At 45.7% G+C, this 18,690-nt stretch overlaps 1 pseudogene across 1 annotated transcript in view; it reads right to left on the reverse strand.

Annotated features, from left to right (window-relative positions):
• Positions 1 to 18,690, reverse strand: part of LOC311116462 (dachshund homolog 1-like) — a 42,966-nt pseudogene that overhangs the window by 17,274 nt on the left and 7,002 nt on the right. The window contains exons 2-3 of the transcript XR_014615482.1: positions 9,684 to 9,777; positions 3,374 to 3,523 (exon numbers count right to left, since the gene is read on the reverse strand). The product of XR_014615482.1 is annotated as a dachshund homolog 1-like (transcript). The remainder of the gene's footprint in view (positions 1 to 3,373; positions 3,524 to 9,683; positions 9,778 to 18,690) is intronic.

Genomic DNA, 18,690 nt, shown 5'->3' on the forward strand with positions numbered 1-18,690 from the left:
TGGGGGATGTGCATAACGATGGAGGAATTCATCATACAGCATAATGGGGGATGTGCATAAAGATGGAGGAATTCATCATACAGCATAATGGGGGATGTGCATAACGATGGAGGAATTCATCATACAGCATAATGGGGGATGTGCATAAAGATGGAGGAATTCATCATACAGCATAATGGGGGATGTGCATAAAGGTGGAGGAATTCATCATACGGCATAATGGGGGATGTGCATAACGATGGATGAATTCAGCATACAGCATAATGGGGGATGTGCATAACGATGGAGGAATTCATCATACAGCATAATGGGGGATGTGCATAAAGATGGAGGAATTCATCATACAGCACAATGGGGGATGTGCATAAAGGTGGAGGAATTCATCATACAGCATAATGGGGGATGTGCATAAAGGTGGAGGAATTCATCATACAGCACAATGGGGGATGTGCATAAAGGTGGAGGAATTCAGCATACAGCATAATGGGGGATGTGCATAAAGATGGAGGAATTCATCATACAGCACAATGGGGGATGTGCATAAAGATGGAGGAATTCATCATACAGCACAATGGGGGATGTGCATAAAGATGGAGGAATTCATCATACAGCACAATGGGGGATGTGCATAAAGATGGAGGAATTCATCATACAGCATAATGGGGGATGTGCATAAAGATGGAGGAATTCATCATACAGCATAATGGGGGATGTGCATAAAGATGGAGGAATTCATCATACAGCACAATGGGGGATGTGCATAAAGATGGAGGAATTCATCATACAGCACAATGGGGGATGTGCATAAAGATGGAGGAATTCATCATACAGCATAATGGGGGATGTGCATAAAGATGGAGGAATTCATCATACAGCATAATGGGGGATGTGCATAACGATGGAGGAATTCATCATACAGCACAATGGGGGATGTGCATAAAGATGGAGGAATTCATCATACAGCATAATGGGGGATGTGCATAAAGGTGGAGGAATTCAGATACTATTCAGATACTAGCACTACCCAGAGTTCTTAAACTACGGTGCGCGACAGGGTTCAATGTGGCAGTAAATCAGCACAATCTACTTTTTATTTATTTCAAATCGCAGCCGTCTTGGAGTTAGAATTGGAATCACGTAACTGTGCTAGTGGAGTTAGAATTGGAATCACGTAACTGTGCTAGTGGAGTTAGAATTGGGATCATGTAACTGTGCTAGTGGAGTTAGAATTGGGATCATGTAACTGTGCTAGTGGAGTTAGAATTGGGATCATGTAACTGTGCTAGTGGAGTTAGAATTGGGATCATGTAATTAGGATCATGCTCCCGAGTGGCGCAGTGGTCTAAGGCACTGCATCGCAGTGCTAGCTGTGCCACTAGAGATCCTGGTTCGAATCCAGGCTCATGATACAATGACTATGAGGCTAACCTAAACACACACACATAAACACCCACAGAAACACACACAGCATATCTTTTCACAAAGAGGGTCTGTTTTTAGAAAGGACGTAAACAGGCTAATTAAAGATCAGCATCCAGAAAGAGATAACAGCTGGGTGTCTGTGTGTGTGTGTGTGTGTGTGTGTGTGTGTGTGTCTGTGTGTCTGTCTGTGTGTGTGTGTGTGTGTGTGTGTGTGTGCGTGCGTGCGTGTGTGTGTGTGTGTGTGTGTGTGTGTGTGTGTGTGTGTGTGTGTGTGTGTGTGTGTGTCTGTGTGTGTGTGTGTGTGTGTGTGTGTGTGTGCATGTGTTACTGGCTCTGTCAGTTCACTTTGAACATTAGCTGTTATTTCTAACAGAAGCCAACCGGTGACGCACATGGTCCGTCTCTCCATTGTTAGCTATTTAAAACTAGTTTACTGGTTTATCTTACTGTAATACAGTGGGCTGAAGGAGGCATTTGCTGCCATGATCCTTTGTCGTCTTCAATGCTGCCTGTGCTCACACACACACACACACACACACACACACACACACACACACACACACACACACACACACACACACACACACACACACCCCACACTCGTTGTGCTTAAGCCACGTCATAAACCAGGTTGATTTGTGATTCTGTTCAGGCTTTGATAATCCCTGTCATCTGTCTCAACATACCGATGGTGTTTTAACCAGCCAATATCCGCCCGGGCATCGTGCACCAGATCAATACACAGCCATCGTTTGCATTCAAGATCCTAAATGACAGAGAAAACTATTGATTTCTTAATTTTCTTGTTTTATCTTCTGTTCTGTCTCTCTCTTTCAGGTGAAGCTGTTTTATTGCCAGTTCAGTTCCAGAGGCAGAAGGACAGGCAGTCTCTGTTATTGGAAGTTACAGTTTTGGCACCAACATGGAGTAAATCTTAGAAGGGAAGGGTATCTTCATAACAACGTCATAACACATTCATAACCCATACATACCTCATTCATAAGCAGTACATAAGCATTTCATCTTAAAACCTTGTCTTGAACCAGTAAATTAGGAAATTGATTTATCTGGTTTTTTTCTCCAATCTTTCAAAGGATTCAGTGATGATGTCATATCCTGTCTAATCAAGACCAGTAGTTGTACTGTTGACATGATCATTGAGACACAGTCACACAGTGGGACGGCTGCCAAGATACCACGTGGGTGCAGTCAGATGCTATGTATATATATATATATATATTCTATACTGAGTGTACAAAACATTAACAACACCTTCCTAATATTGAGTTGCACCCCACCCCCTTTTGCCCTCAGAAGAGTCTCAATTATTCTGGGCATGGACTCTACAAGGTATCGAAAGCGTTCCACAGGGATGCTGGCCAATGTTGACGCCAATGCTGCCCACAGTTGTGTCAAGTTGGCTGGGTATCCTTTGGGTGATGGACAATTCTTGATACACATGAGAAACTGTTGAGTGTGAAAAACCCAGCAGCGTTGCAGTTCTTGACCAAACCGGTGCGCCTGACACCTACTACCATAGCCCGTTCAAAGGCACTTAAATATTTTGTCTTGCCCATTCACCTACTGAATGGCACACATACACAATCCATGTCTCAATTGTCCCAATGCTTAAAAATCCTTCTTTAACCTGTCTCCTCCCCTTCATCTACACTGATTGAAGTGGATTTAACAAGTGACATCAATAAGGGATCATAGCTTTCACCTGGATTCACTTGGTCAGTCTGTCATGGAAAGAGTAGGTGTTCTTAATGTTTTGTACACTCAGTGTATTTATATATATATATATATATACATAGTGTATCTGTCCAACTGTTTGAAGACTTACATTCCACCTCTAACTCAAAGCCTAGAGGGCCAGCATTGTGATGAAACTGACAATGGTCCATTGACTGTAATGATAACGTAATAACAGGGTTTCATGTTGACTCACCCAGACTGGAGGAGTTGTGGTGGTCTCCTCCGTTCTGTCCGTCTGTCCCATGATGATGATGCAGGTGGTGGTTACTATGGTAACCCCCCATCACCTCCAACTTGATCTTCTTGTTCTTCATGGCCTCAGCAAGAGCAGCAGCTGTCAGACCTGAGAGAGCGATGGAGAGAGAGGAGAGGAGAGAGAGAGAGAGAGGGAGAGCGAGAGAGAGAGAGATTTGAGGAGAGATAGAGAGAGAGGGAGCGAGAGAGAGAGAGAGGAGAGAGAGTGTGAGAGAGAGAGAGAGAGAGAGAGAGAGAGAGAGAGAGAGAGAGAGAGAGAGAGATAGAGGAGAGAGAGAGAGAGAGAGATAGCGAGAGAAAAGAGAAAAGAGAAAGGTGATGGTACAAAGAGAGCGAGATCAATAAAATGTAGATCAATGTCCTCTAGTCTAGTGGATTATGGGTAACAGCCGGTTTTTAAAAGAACAATGCTAGAGATCCATCTACAGTGAGCTCCAAAAGTATTGGGGCAGTGACAATGTGTTGTTGTTATGGCTCTGTACACCAGCACTTTGGATCTGAAATGATACAATGACTATGAGGCTAACCTTTAACCCCAGTGGGCTATATCAGGGCCACACAGAGTGTTTCTGGGTAGTCTTAAACAAATCTACTTTGAAACAAAAGTATACACCTCAAACACATGGTTATGGGCTTAAAAAAAGAAGACACCTGTACCATGTCAGATATAGAGTTGGAATTCATTACATTTTGAGTTTGCATCCCAATATTACACTTTATATACATCACAGAAGACTGAAATATAACAAAACTGTTTGACATAGAAACATCGGATTTTGGGCGTAATACATTTATTTTATTTTATTAACGATATAATTATGAAGAATATTAATAACATTCCACCCATGAGGCCACTAGGTAATTTGACTGCAGGAAAGGGCTACAGTGTAGACTGTCAGCTTTAACATGAGGGTATTTTCATCCATATCAGGTGAATTGTTTAGAAATTCCAGCACTTTTTATACATAGTCACCCATTTTAGGGGACCAAAAGTATTGGAACAAATTCACTTCTATGTATTTGGTCCCAAATTCATAGCACACAGTGATTACATCAAGCTTGTGACTCTACACATTTGTTGGATGCATTTGCTGTTTGTTTTGGTTGTGTTTCAGATTATTTTGTGCCCAATAGAAATGAGTGGTAAATAACTTATTGTGTCATTTTGGAGTCACTTTTATTGTAAATAAGAATATAATATGTTTCTAAACACTTCTACATTAATGTGGATGCTACCATGATTACGGATAATCCTGAATGAATCGTGAATAATGATGAGTGAGAAAGGTACAGACGCACAAATATCCTCTATCTATCTCCATAGTGGCCCTTAAAGCAGCAGTAACATCCGACTCTGACTCTCCTCCAAGTGAAGTCATTTTAAACGGACAGTAATATGCATGATAAAGTCTCTATTTGTCATTAAAATCACTGAGCTAGTTAAGGACAACTCTGCTCTGAAATTAACTGAGCCTTGCCATTAAAAACGTATCCTACTCTTTCCCTATTTTCTCCCTCTGTTCCTCTGTTCTCTTTAGCAAATGTCAAGATCACAGCGGGAAAGAAGCCGTCGCCCCATCGAGACTGGAGAGGATGATATCAAAGGTTTCCTTCAGGTTTACACTTGGCTAAACAAAACGCAATTCTGTTCTGCCTCCCGTTCCCTCCATCCCTCTCTCCCTCCCCCCTCTGTCCCTCCCTCCCTCTCTTTCAGTCTCCTGTGGCCTTTCAGTTCTAATCTCCTCTGCTGACATTGATGTTGTGACCTCTCTTCCAGTTAAAAGAGCTAAGAGACGCTCTCTCAGGCCCAGTGAGTATTACTTTGAGTCTGACTGTCTCCCAGAGACACCACTCTCTGAGGCTGAGGATGCTTTTGAACACAGAGAGTAAAAATGACTTTTAGAAATGGCTTCTTTTGAGGTGGAGAAGGAACAGATCGAGTTTCACAAAACCACACAAAGAGAAGGGCAGCTTTGAACACTGAACGGTGAATACAAACTTCACAGAGCAAAGGTAGAGAGGCCTGGAGAGATGGGGTGTAACTCAGCAGCACTGTGAGAACACAGCCTACAGGAGCACTGTGAGAACACGGCCTACAGGAGCACTGTGAGAACACAGCCTACAGCAGCACTGTGAGAACACAGTCTACAGCAGCACTGTGAGAACACATCCTACAGCAGCACTGTGAGAACACAGCCTACAGCAGCACTGTGAGAACATAGCCTACAGGAGCACTGTGAGAACACAGCCTACAGCAGCACTGTGAGAACACATCCTACAGCAGCATTGTGAGAACACAGCCTACAGGAGCACTGTGAGAACATAGCCTACAGGAGCACTGTGAGAACACATCCTACAGCAGCACTGTGAGAACACAGCCTACAGGAGCACTGTGAGAACATAGCCTACAGGAGCACTGTGAGAACATAGCCTACAGCAGCACTGTGAGAACACAGCCTACAGCAGCACTGTGAGAACATAGCCTACAGGAGCACTGTGAGAACATAGCCTACAGGAGCACTGTGAGAACACAGCCTACAGGAGCACTGTGAGAACATAGCCTACAGGAGCACTGTGAGAACATAGTCTACAGCAGCACTGTGAGAACAGAGCCTACAGCAGCACTGTGAGAACATAGCCTACAGGAGCACTGTGAGAACATAGCCTACAGGAGCACTGTGAGAACATAGCCTACAGGAGCACTGTGAGAACACAGCCTACAGGAGCACTGTGAGAACACAGCCTACAGCAGCACTGTGAGAACATAGCCTACAGCAGCACTGTGAGAACACAGACTACAGCAGCACTGTGAGAACATAGCCTACAGCAGCACTGTGAGAACTCAGCCTACAGCAGCACTGTGAGAACATAGCCTACAGGAGCACTGTGAGAACACAGCCTACAGTAGCACTGTGAGAACACATTCTACAGCAGCACTGTGAGAACACAGCCTACAGCAGCACTGTGAGAACATAGCCTACAGCAGCACTGTGAGAACACAGCCTACAGGAGCACTGTGAGAACATAGCCTACAGCAGCACTGTGAGAACATAGCTTACAGCAGCACTGTGAGAACACAGCCTACAGGAACACTGTGAGAACATAGCCTACAGGAGCACTGTGAGAACATAGACTACAGGAACACTGTGAGAACATAGCCTACAGCAGCACTGTGAGAACACAGCCTACAGCAGCACTGTGAGAACACAGCCTACAGCAGCACTGTGAGAACACAGCCTACAGGAGCACTGTGAGAACATAGCCTACAGGAGCACTGTGAGAACATAGCCTACAGGAACACTGTGAGAACATAGTCTACAGGAGCACTGTGAGAACATAGTCTACAGCAGCACTGTGAGAACATAGCCTACAGCAGCACTGTGAGAACACAGCCTACAGGAGCACTGTGAGAACATAGCCTACAGCAGCACTGTGATAACACAGCCTACAGGAGCACTGTGAGAACATAGCCTACAGCAGCACTGTGAGAACCCAGCCTACAGCAGCACTGTGAGGACATAGCCTACAGGAGCACTGTGAGAACAGAGCCTACAGCAGCACTGTGAGAACATAGCCTACAGGAGCACTGTGAGAACATAGCCTACAGGAGCACTGTGAGAACATAGCCTACAGGAGCACTGTGAGAACACAGCCTACAGGAGCACTGTGAGAACACAGCCTACAGCAGCACTGTGAGAACATAGCCTACAGCAGCACTGTGAGAACACAGCCTACAGCAGCACTGTGAGAACATAGCCTACAGCAGCACTGTGAGAACACAGCCTACAGGAGCACTGTGAGAACATAGCCTACAGCAGCACTGTGAGAACATAGCTTACAGCAGCACTGTGAGAACACAGCCTACAGGAACACTGTGAGAACATAGCCTACAGGAGCACTGTGAGAACATAGCCTACAGGAGCACTGTGAGAACACAGCCTACAGGAGCACTGTGAGAACACAGCCTACAGCAGCACTGTGAGAACATAGCCTACAGCAGCACTGTGAGAACACAGCCTACAGCAGCACTGTGAGAACATAGCCTACAGCAGCACTGTGAGAACTCAGCCTACAGCAGCACTGTGAGAACATAGCCTACAGGAGCACTGTGAGAACACAGCCTACAGTAGCACTGTGAGAACACATTCTACAGCAGCACTGTGAGAACACAGCCTACAGCAGCACTGTGAGAACATAGCCTACAGCAGCACTGTGAGAACACAGCCTACAGGAGCACTGTGAGAACATAGCCTACAGCAGCACTGTGAGAACATAGCTTACAGCAGCACTGTGAGAACACAGCCTACAGGAACACTGTGAGAACATAGCCTACAGGAGCACTGTGAGAACATAGACTACAGGAACACTGTGAGAACATAGCCTACAGCAGCAGTGTTGGAACACAGCCTACAGCAGCACTGTGAGAACACAGCCTACAGCAGCACTGTGAGAAACAGCCTACAGGAGCACTGTGAGAACATAGCCTACAGGAGCACTGTGAGAACATAGCCTACAGGAACACTGTGAGAACATAGTCTACAGAGCACTGTGAGGAACCATAGTCTACAGCAGCACTGTGAGAACATAGCCTACAGCAGCACTGTGAGAACACAGCCTACAGGAGCACTGTGAGAACATAGCCTACAGCAGCACTGTGAGAACACAGCCTACAGGAGCACTGTGAGAACATAGCCTACAGCAGCACTGTGAGAACCCAGCCTACAGCAGCACTGTGAGACATAGCCTACAGGAGCACTGTGAGAACACAGCCTACAGCAGCACTGTGAGAACATGGCCTACAGCAGCACTGTGAGAACATAGCCTACAGCAGCACTGTGATAACATAGCCTACAGCAGCACTGTGAGAACACAGCCTACAGCAGCACTGTGAGAACATAGCCTACAGCAGCACTGTGAGGAACACAGCCTACAGCAGCACTGTGAGAACATAGCCTACAGCAGCACTGTGAGAACTCAGCCTACAGCAGCACTGTGAGAACATAGCCTACAGGAGCACTGTGAGAACACAGCCTACAGTAGCACTGTGAGAACACATTCTACAGCAGCACTGTGAGAACACAGCCTACAGCAGCACTGTGAGAACATAGCCTACAGCAGCACTGTGAGAACACAGCCTACAGGAGCACTGTGAGAACATAGCCTACAGCAGCACTGTGAGAACATAGCTTACAGCAGCACTGTGAGAAACACAGCCTACAGGAACACTGTGAGAACATAGCCTACAGGAGCACTGTGAGAACATAGACTACAGGAACACTGTGAGAACATAGCCTACAGCAGCACTGTGAGAACACAGCCTACAGCAGCACTGTGAGAACACAGCCTACAGCAGCACTGTGAGAACACAGCCTACAGGAGCACTGTGAGAACATAGCCTACAGGAGCACTGTGAGAACATAGCCTACAGGAACACTGTGAGAACATAGTATACAGGAGCACTGTGAGAACATAGTCTACAGCAGCACTGTGAGAACATAGCCTACAGCAGCACTGTGAGAACACAGCCTACAGGAGCACTGTGAGAACATAGCCTACAGCAGCACTGTGATAACACAGCCTACAGGAGCACTGTGAGAACATAGCCTACAGCAGCACTGTGAGAACCCAGCCTACAGCAGCACTGTGAGGACATAGCCTACAGGAGCACTGTGAGAACACAGCCTACAGCAGCACTGTGAGAACATGGCCTACAGCAGCACTGTGAGAACATAGCCTACAGCAGCACTGTGAGAACATAGCCTACAGCAGCACTGTGAGAACACAGCCTACAGCAGCACTGTGAGAACACAGCCTACAGCAGCACTGTGAGAACACGGCCTACAGCAGCACTGTGAGAACACAGCCTACAGCAGCACTGTGAGAACACAGCCTACAGCAGCACTGCGAGAACACAGCCTACAGCAGCACTGTGAGAACAAGCCTACAGCAGCACTGTGAGAACATAGTCACAGCAGCACTTGAGAACATAGCCTACAGCAGCACTGTGAGAACACAGCCTACAGCAGCACTGTGGTTCAAAATATAAGACTGTAAAATAGAGGTGATGACATAAAAACAAAAAAATCACACTTTAACTGACACATCTGTGCGTGCATGTGGGACTGTGCATGTGGGACTGTGCATGTGGGACTGTGCATGTGGGACTGTGCATGTGGGACTGTGCATGTGGGACTGTGCGTGTGTCTGTGTGTCTGTCTGTGTGTGTGTGTGCTATGCAGGTCCCTCACCAGTAGGGGCATGATTCCAGAATGAGACAGAAGGTGTTGGTTCTCTGATGACATCATACTCTGAGCCCTCTTTGGGGGGCGACCAGGGCGCGAGCTGGAAAAACAATCAAAGACATGACATCAGTTATACAGAGGCTTTTAATCCAGACAGACTCACAGTACAGTGAGCATACATTTGTTGTATGAGTATGTGTGATCCCTGCGGGAATTGAACCAACAACCTTGGCTTTGCATCATAAAGGATAACTTTTTTGGATGATCTCAGCCTGTAAGTAGATATCAATTGCATACTCCTCAGGTCCTCTCTCCTCTCTCCTTGTCTCCTTCTCAAAACCCATTGGATGAGAAGTTCAGAGGGCAGGTGCCTCCGACCTTCTCAAAACTCATCCAATGGGTTCTGAGAAGGAGACAAGGAGAGAGGAGAGAGGAGAGAGAGAGAGAGAGAGGAGAGAGAGGAGAGAGCGAGTGAAGCGAGAGAGAGAGAGAGGAGAGAGAGAGGAGGAGAGAGGAGAGGAGAGAGGGAGAGGAGAGACAGAGGACAGAGGAGAGAGGAGAGAGAGAGAGGAGAGAGGGACAGAGGAAAGAGGACAGAGGAAGAGGACAGAGAGAGGAGAGGGACAGAGGAGAGAGGACAGAGGACAGAGGAGAGAGGACAGAGAAAGAGAGGACAGAGGAGAGAGGAGCGAGAGAGGACATAGGAGAGAGAAGAGGAGAGAGGAGAGAGAGAGGAGAGAGGAGAGAGGAGAGAGGAGAGAGGACAGAGGAGAGAGGAGAGAGGACAGAGGAGAGAAGAGCAGAGGAGGACATAGGAGAGAGAGGAGAGGAGAGAGGAGAGAGAGAGGAGAGAGGATTCTGTAATTGAGATCTTCCCTGTGTAAGGTGCTTTCCTCTCTTGAGAGACAGGAAGTGTTCCCAGTGCTACCCTCTGACCTCTGACCTCACCCAACCCCTTAGCCAATCATCCTTCATGAAATATTAACCCCAGTGTTGCACTTCCCTCCTCCTGCCCTCCATCCCCCAATAGTTATGTTGCTTATATCACCCTGCCAGAGAGGAAATAAATGAACTAAACACCTTTTTTATCATGCTGAGTAACCTTTATAAAGAGGGGATTAGGAGTGGTTTGGCTTTATGCTCTCTCTCTCTCTCTCTCTCTCTCTCTCTCTCTCTCTCTCTCTCTCTCTCTCTCTCTCTCTCTCTCTCTCTCTCTCTCTCTCTCCTCTCTCTCTCTCTCTCTCTCTCTCTCTCTCTCTCTCTCTCTCTCTCTCTCTCTCTCTCTCTCTCTCTCTCTCTCAATTCAATTCAAAGTTGCTTTATTGGCATGACATTCAGGCAGTATGCATTGCCAAAGCATCCAAAACCTTTCCAATACAAGATATACAGCAGGAAAGATAAAGGAAAACATATGAATGGGAGGTGTTGTCTTTGTCAGTGGGGGGTCTGGGTCGCTGCGTAGTTCAGCTTCCACACCTGAACCCACCACCGCAGACTGAGTAACACTATTATTTGTAGGCAATTAAGAGTATGTGTTCAAAAATAAATAAATAAAAAGTAAAAAAAGTAACGTAATGATGTACATCCAAAGACATTATGAAATATATTTATCTTCTGGTCCCTCACGCTATGACATGATGAAACATATTTATCTTCTGGTCCCTCACGCTATGACATGATGAACTCTCTCTCTCTTCTCATGAAGAGAAGTATGTAGAGGTGAGGGATAGGAAGCAGCTTGTTGAAAACTGACAGAAACATATTTTTTTAGTACACAAGAACTGAGAGCACAGCTAAGCCTGTTTGAAGTGACTCTACTAGGTCTATATGGAACAGACTGAAGTGTTGAACTAATTCAGACTGAGAACCTGACTTCATTACTGTGTTATAATAGTACAAAGATGTCATAACACAGTTTAGAATATGTCCTCTCTGGCTCTGGTCAAAAGTAGTGCACTATATAGGGAATAGGGTGCCATTTGGGATGCATTCACAGCATCCCCAGCAGGAAAAATCACAAGTTCTAGGAAGGACCTAAATGAGATGAGCAGATGAGATTCTCTACCTCCATTTTCACTCTTTATTAATTGCTGCTCATTTGGTTGGTTGACATGACGCAGCTCTGAGCTTATCAATAAATTGTTCCCAGAAACGTAATCTGACAGTAGACTTGGGGAGAGAGAGAGAGAGAGAGAGAGAGAGAGAGAGAGAGAGAGGAGAGAGAGAGAGAGAGAGAGAGAGAGAGAGAGAGAGGAGAGAGAGGAGAGGAGAGAGAGAGAGAAGAGAGAGAAGAGAGATTGCAACTACCCAGTCAGGGTGCCTTTGAGGACATTTAATTAAAAATCTAATCCCGCAATCATTAAGGCTCACATAAATTAAGCTGTCATTCACAAGATTTATGGATTCTCATTTGCATATCGCATACAATTCATCAATTACTGGAGTATGAAAGGGGCTCAAACCCCTGTGGACCAACCCACTGGGCTGAGAGAGGGGAGAGGGGGGAGGGGGGGGGGGGGGGGGGGGGGGGGAGAGGGGGGAGGGGGAAAAGGAGAGAGAAAAGAAGAGACAGATGAAGAGGTGAAATGTGAAAGAGACAAAGAGAGTGAGACATAAAGAATGTGACCTGCCAGAACAAAAGAGGCCTGATACAAAATCCTTGTTGGGAAAAAAAAGGGTCACACATATTTCCTGGATATGTAAGCAGCAAAAGGTAATTGTTGACAGTACATCATCATGTGTTTTCCATGTGGGACAAGACTGGGGGGGTGAAATTACAAACAGGGACAGAGTTCAACTTGGCTTGACATTCCAATAAACAGGAAACACCAGGACATACACATCTAGACGTGTTCCATTACCCTCACAGACAGACGGATAGAACTGCTTTAAAGACTCCGTCTGGAAGATTTTTTATGTACTTTTCTGTTGTGACCCCACTCTTCGATATTAAACCCAACTTACACTGTGGCTTTAAGCAGATCTCTGTAATGTGTATACCAACAACAGCCAAACCAGTAAGTACAACTCTCTCTAATATCTGGTCAATAATCTGATAATAACAGTATTACACCACATGTAGCCTACAGACAGAGTTTAGACAGAGTGTACTGTAGCCTAGCTAAAAATACACAGAACTCTCTCCTCTCTCTAGTCTCGTGTTGTGGTGAAAGGTTTGGCAGGTTAATTTGATGAGCTGATTTGTAGCTCCAGAGTTCCCTGCCCTCCTATAATGAGTTGTTATTATTGTCACTCATTATTATTTGAACCAATAGGGACGTGACTAGTTATTATTTGAGCCAATAGGGACGTGACAGGTGACATTCTCCAGTCTGGAGGGAGGGGCACCGACATGTGATACTCTCCTTTAAATGTGTCAGTCAGACGCCAGCCCTACAAATTACCCTATATTGTCATATTAGACACTATTAGACAATATTAGACAATATAGGGTCTCAATATAGGGTCTCAATATAGGGTCTTAATATACAGTGAGGGAAAAAAGTATTTGATCCCCTGCTGATTTTGTACGTTTGCCCACTGACAAAGAAATGATCAGTCTATAATTTTAATGGTAGGTTTATTTGAACAGTGAGAGATAGAATAACAACAAAAGAAACCAGAGAAACGCATATCAAAAATGTTATAAATTGATTTGCATTTTAATGAGGGAAATAAGTATTTGACCCTTCTCAATCAGAAAGATTTCTATCTCCCAGGTGTCTTTTATACAGGTAACGAGCTGAGATTAGGAGTACACTCTTAAAGGGAGTGCTCCTAATATCAGTTTGTTACCTGTATAAAAGACACCTGTCCACAGAAGAAATCAATCAATCAGATTCCAAACTCTCCACCATGGCCAAGACCAAAGAGCTCTCCAAGGATGTCAGGGACAAGATTGTAGACCTACGCAAGGCTGGAATGGGCTACAAGACCATCGCCAAGCAGCTTGGTGAGAAGGTGACAACAGTTGGTGCGATTATTCGCAAATGGAAGAAACACAAAATAACTGTCAATCTCCCTCGGCCTGGGGCTCCATGCAAGATCTCACCTCGTGGAGTTGCAATGATCATGAGAAAGGAATCAGCCCAGAACTACCCGGGAGGATCTTGTCAATGATCTCAAGGCAGCTGGGACCATAGTCAACAAGAAAACAATTGGTAACACACTACGCCGTGAAGGACTGAAATCCTGCAGCGCCCACAAGGTCCCCCTGCTCAAGAAAGCACATATACAGGGCCGTCTGAAGTTTGCCAATGAACATCTGAATGATTCAGAGGAGAACTGGGTGAAAGTGTTGTGGTCAGATGAGACCAAAATGGAGCTCTTTGGCATCAACTCATCTCGCCGTGTTTGGAGGAGGAGGATTGCTGCCTATGACCCCAAGAACACCATCCCCACCGTCAAACATGGAGGTGGAAACATTATGCTTTGGGGGTGTTTTTCTGCTAAGTGGACAGGACAACTTCACCGCATCAAAGGGACGATGGACGGAGCCATGTACCGTCAACTCTTGGGTGAGAACCTACTTCCCTCAGCCAGGGCATTGTAAATGGGTCGTGGATGGGTATTCCATCATGACAATGCCCCAAAACACACGGCCAAGGCAACAAAGGAGTGGCTCAAGAAGAAGCACATTAAGGTCCTGGAGTGGCCTAGCCAGTCTCCAGACCTTAATCCCATAGAAAATCTGTGGAGGGAGCTGAAGGTTCGAGTTGCCAAACGTCAGCCTCGAAACCTTAATGACTTGGAGAAGATCTGCAAAGAGGAGCGGGACAAAATCCCTCCTGAGATGTGTGCAAACCTGGTGGCCAACTACAAGAAACGTCTGACCTCTGTGATTGCCAACTAGGGTTTTGCCACCAAGTACTAAGTAATGTTTTGCAGAGGGGTCAAATACTTTTTTCCCTCATTAAAATGCAAATCAATTTATAACATTTTTGACATGCGTTTTTCTGGATTTTTTTGTTGTTATTCTGTCTCTCACTGTTCAAATGAACCTACCATTACAATTATAGACTGATCATTTCTTTGTCAGTGGGCAAACGTACAAAATCAGCAGGGGATCAAATACTTTTTTTCCCTCACTGTAGGGTCTTATTATAGGGTCTTATTATAGGGTCTTATTATATTGTCCTATTAGACACAAAGGCCTGTTAACACCAGGAGGGTGGTAGTTTCCCCTCCTCTCCTCTCCTCTCCTCTCCTCTCCTCTCCTCTCCTCTCCTCTCCTCTCCTCTCCTCTCCTCTCCTCTCCTCTCCTCTCCTCTCCTCTCCTCTCCCCTCCCCTCCCCTCCCCTCCCCTCCCCTCCCCTCCCCTCTCCTCTCCTCTCCTCTCCTCTCCTCTCCTCTCCTCTCCTCTCCTCTCCTCTCCTCTCCTCTCCTCTCCTCTCCTCTCCTCTCCTCTCCTCTCCTCTCCCCTCCCCTCCCCTCCTCTCCTCTCCTCTCCTCTCCTCTCCTCTCCTCTCCTCTCCTCTCCTCTCCTCTCCTCTCCTCTCCTCTCCTCTCCTCTCCTCTCCTCTCCTCTCCTCTCCTCTCCTCTCCTCTCCTCTCCTCTCCTCTCCTCTCCTCTCCTCTCCTCTCCTCTCCTCTCCTCTCCTCTCCTCTCCTCTCCTCTCCTCTCCTCTCCTCTCCTCTCCTCTCCTCTCCTCTCCTCTCCCTTTGGTAAGAAAGAGCTGAGAAGATGTGATGTGGTTTAATCATCATCACCATAGGACTTCTCTTTCTTTCTCTCTCTGTCTTTTTCTTCTTCCCACACGTTGTATCTTCCTGCATGCGTCGGCTATTTCTAATCATGTCCTAATGAACCACGAAACACAAACGCACACTCAGCCACACACAATACCCTCTATTTTAGCTTACTACGTAAAAGGTGAAAGATTTAAAAAAAGGTTACATTTCCCAAATATTCTCTTTCAGCACTCAGAATGAAATAAAATAGAAGTGTCCCACTCTTCTCTCTTTGCTGTGAACTATGTCTCTCTGTCACGGCGTCCTTCAAAAGCTTTGTCTACTTCAGCAGAATGGAAGAGCTAGCACAATGACCAGCGAACTACAGGACAATAACCAACGAACTACAGCACAATGACCAGCGAACTACAAGACATCGACCAGCGAACTACAGCACAATGACCAGCGAACTACAGCACAATGACCAGCGAACTACAGCACAATGACCAGCGAACTACAGCACAATGACCAGCGAACTACAGGACAATGACCAGCGAACTACAGCACAATGACCAGCGAACTACAGGACAATGACCAGCGAACTACAGCACAATGACCAGCGAACTACAGCACAATGACCAGCGAACTACAGCACAATGACCAGCGAACTACAGGACAATGACCAGCAAACTACAGGACAATGACCAGCGAACTACAGCACAATGACCAGCAAACTACAGCACAATGACCAGCAAACTACAGGACAATGACCAGCGAACTACAGCACAATGACCAGCAAACTACAGCACAATGACCAGCGAACTACAGGACAATGCTATAGCTGTGGAACTCAACTAGCGTTAGTGTAACAGAACTTGTCTCCAATGTCAGTGCCTTGAACTTAATGTATGTGGCCCTTATTGGCCAATAAGCTACCTTGTCTGAGAGTGACAGTTGATCGTTGCTATGCTCTGGAAATGTGTAAACTGCCGGAATAACATGAGAACTAAATGCCCTGTATCTGTTTTGTAAGGGTCATACATTATCCTGTACTGAAACCTATTTATTACATACAGACGGGGGCCATCTATACATTATCCTGTACTGAAACCTATTTATTACATATAGACGGGGGCCATCTGTACATTATCCTGTTGCATGTACATCTACAAAGTGGTATAGCCAACCAGACAACCAGACAAACAGGACCATAGAACTAGAATCCATGTCATGTATTCAGCCCTATCCTATGTGGGTCAGACCAGGCCATTCATTCATCCTTTTGTCCTTGATTCAATGAGGGTTCAATGGTCTACAGAAATAGGCTGTTTTATCCAGAGCACAGAATAAATCAGGCGATCTGTTTTCGGTGTCTGGCAGATACGGGACAGAGTATCTTTAACACACACACATACACACACGTCTTTAACACTGTGAGAACACTTCTCCTCAGAAGTCACTGAAACTTTGGGGATGAAACTACATTATGATCCATCATCGTTTTTATACACAACGTTTTAAACCACATCTTAAAAAAAAAAAAGTCTTAAGGATTTAAGTGCATTCTTAAAATAGACTGTGTGAGTTTCTCATAACTAAGTCTAATTTTACTTCCCAGGAACAAACTTGGCCCTAAGACTCATATGAGATGACTGTTCTCCTAAACATCCTCTGCTTGTGTGTGGGATTTTAACTGGACTGCAAATGTCCACTACTTCCATTGCGTTAGTCAAATAAAGTGTGGGATGCAATCATCTGATGACGATCCATACATCATCACTAGCAAAACAAGACTGGATTCCTCAAGGAGAGAAAAGAAAACATAAAGAAGAAAAAAACGGAGCTAATTTACCAAGAAACAACCCTGACAGGCCCATATGGAGTCTGTAGAGTTCACATAGACAAAGGTTGTGTTCTAAATGGCACCCTGTTCTACATAGTGCACTACTTTTAACCAGGGTCCATGGCACCCTGTTCCCTACATAGTGCACTACTTTTAACCAGGACCCACAGGTCTGTGCCATTTGGAAGTCCTTTTCGGCCCCTGTTTTAAAGTGTGGTGCCGTCACCCTGAGTTCAGCCCAACTACAAAGCTCAGGAACTTTCCAGTAGTTTCCCTTCATTAATTAGTGTTTACTAAAACCTGCAGGAGTTCTGCCTTACTGATGGAAAGCAGGGTTAGAGTACACACACACACACGGACGGACACACACACACACACACACACACACACACACACACACACACACACACACACACACACACACACGGACGGACACACACACACACACACACACACACACACGGACGGACACACACACACACACACACGGACGGACACACACACACACACACACACACACACACGGACGGACACACACACACACACACACGGACGGACACACACACACACACACACACACACACACACACGGACACACACACACACACACACACACGGACGGACACACACACACACACACACGGACGGACACACACACACACACACACACACACACACACACACACACACACACACACACACACACACACGGACGGACACACACACACACACACACACACACACACACACACACACACACACACACGGACACACACACTCTGTTACAGAAAAACATCAAGTACACAGACAAAACAGAGATAAAAGTGGTTGCTTAATGTCAGTTCAGTTCCCCTTGGCTTTCCTTCACAACATACTGTTTATTTACACACTAACTGATCACTCTGTGGGAATGTGTTTGCGTGTACAGCATAATCCGTGTGTGTGTGTGTGTGTGTGTGTGTGTGTGTGTGTGTGTGTGTGTGTGTACAACAGTGTGTGTGTGCATCTACAGTATGTTTGTATCAGTATTTTTATTTAACCTGTATTTATCCAGGTTAGTCTCATTGAGATGAAATCTCTTCCAACCTGTTTTAGAGAGACCTGTCTGGGTGTGTATCTACTGGAGGGGTGGGGTGCTACCAGCTGCTCCCCTCCAGTTGGCTTTTAACCAGAGCAACAGTTCATGAGTCACACAAACAACTAGCCACTAACTACTAACTAACTAACAACCAGTCAGCTCAGACCAGTCAGCTCTTTTAGTCTATGCACATATTAAGGATTGTGCCTTTAATACCTCTCTCTTTAACACCAAGTGATTTACAGTAACACAACATAGCCAACCTAGCCAGCCCTAGACCCCTAAAGAGCTTTACAGTAACACAACCTAGCCAGCCCTAGACCCCTAAAGAGCTTTACAGTAACACAACCTAGCCAGCCCTAGACCCCTAAAGAGCTTTACAGTAACACAACCTAGCCAGCCCTAGACCCCTAAAGAGCTTT

This window comes from Coregonus lavaretus, assembly GCF_964263955.1.
Source record: "Coregonus lavaretus genome assembly, contig: HAP1_SCAFFOLD_2008, whole genome shotgun sequence".
NCBI lineage: Eukaryota > Metazoa > Chordata > Actinopteri > Salmoniformes > Salmonidae > Coregonus > Coregonus lavaretus.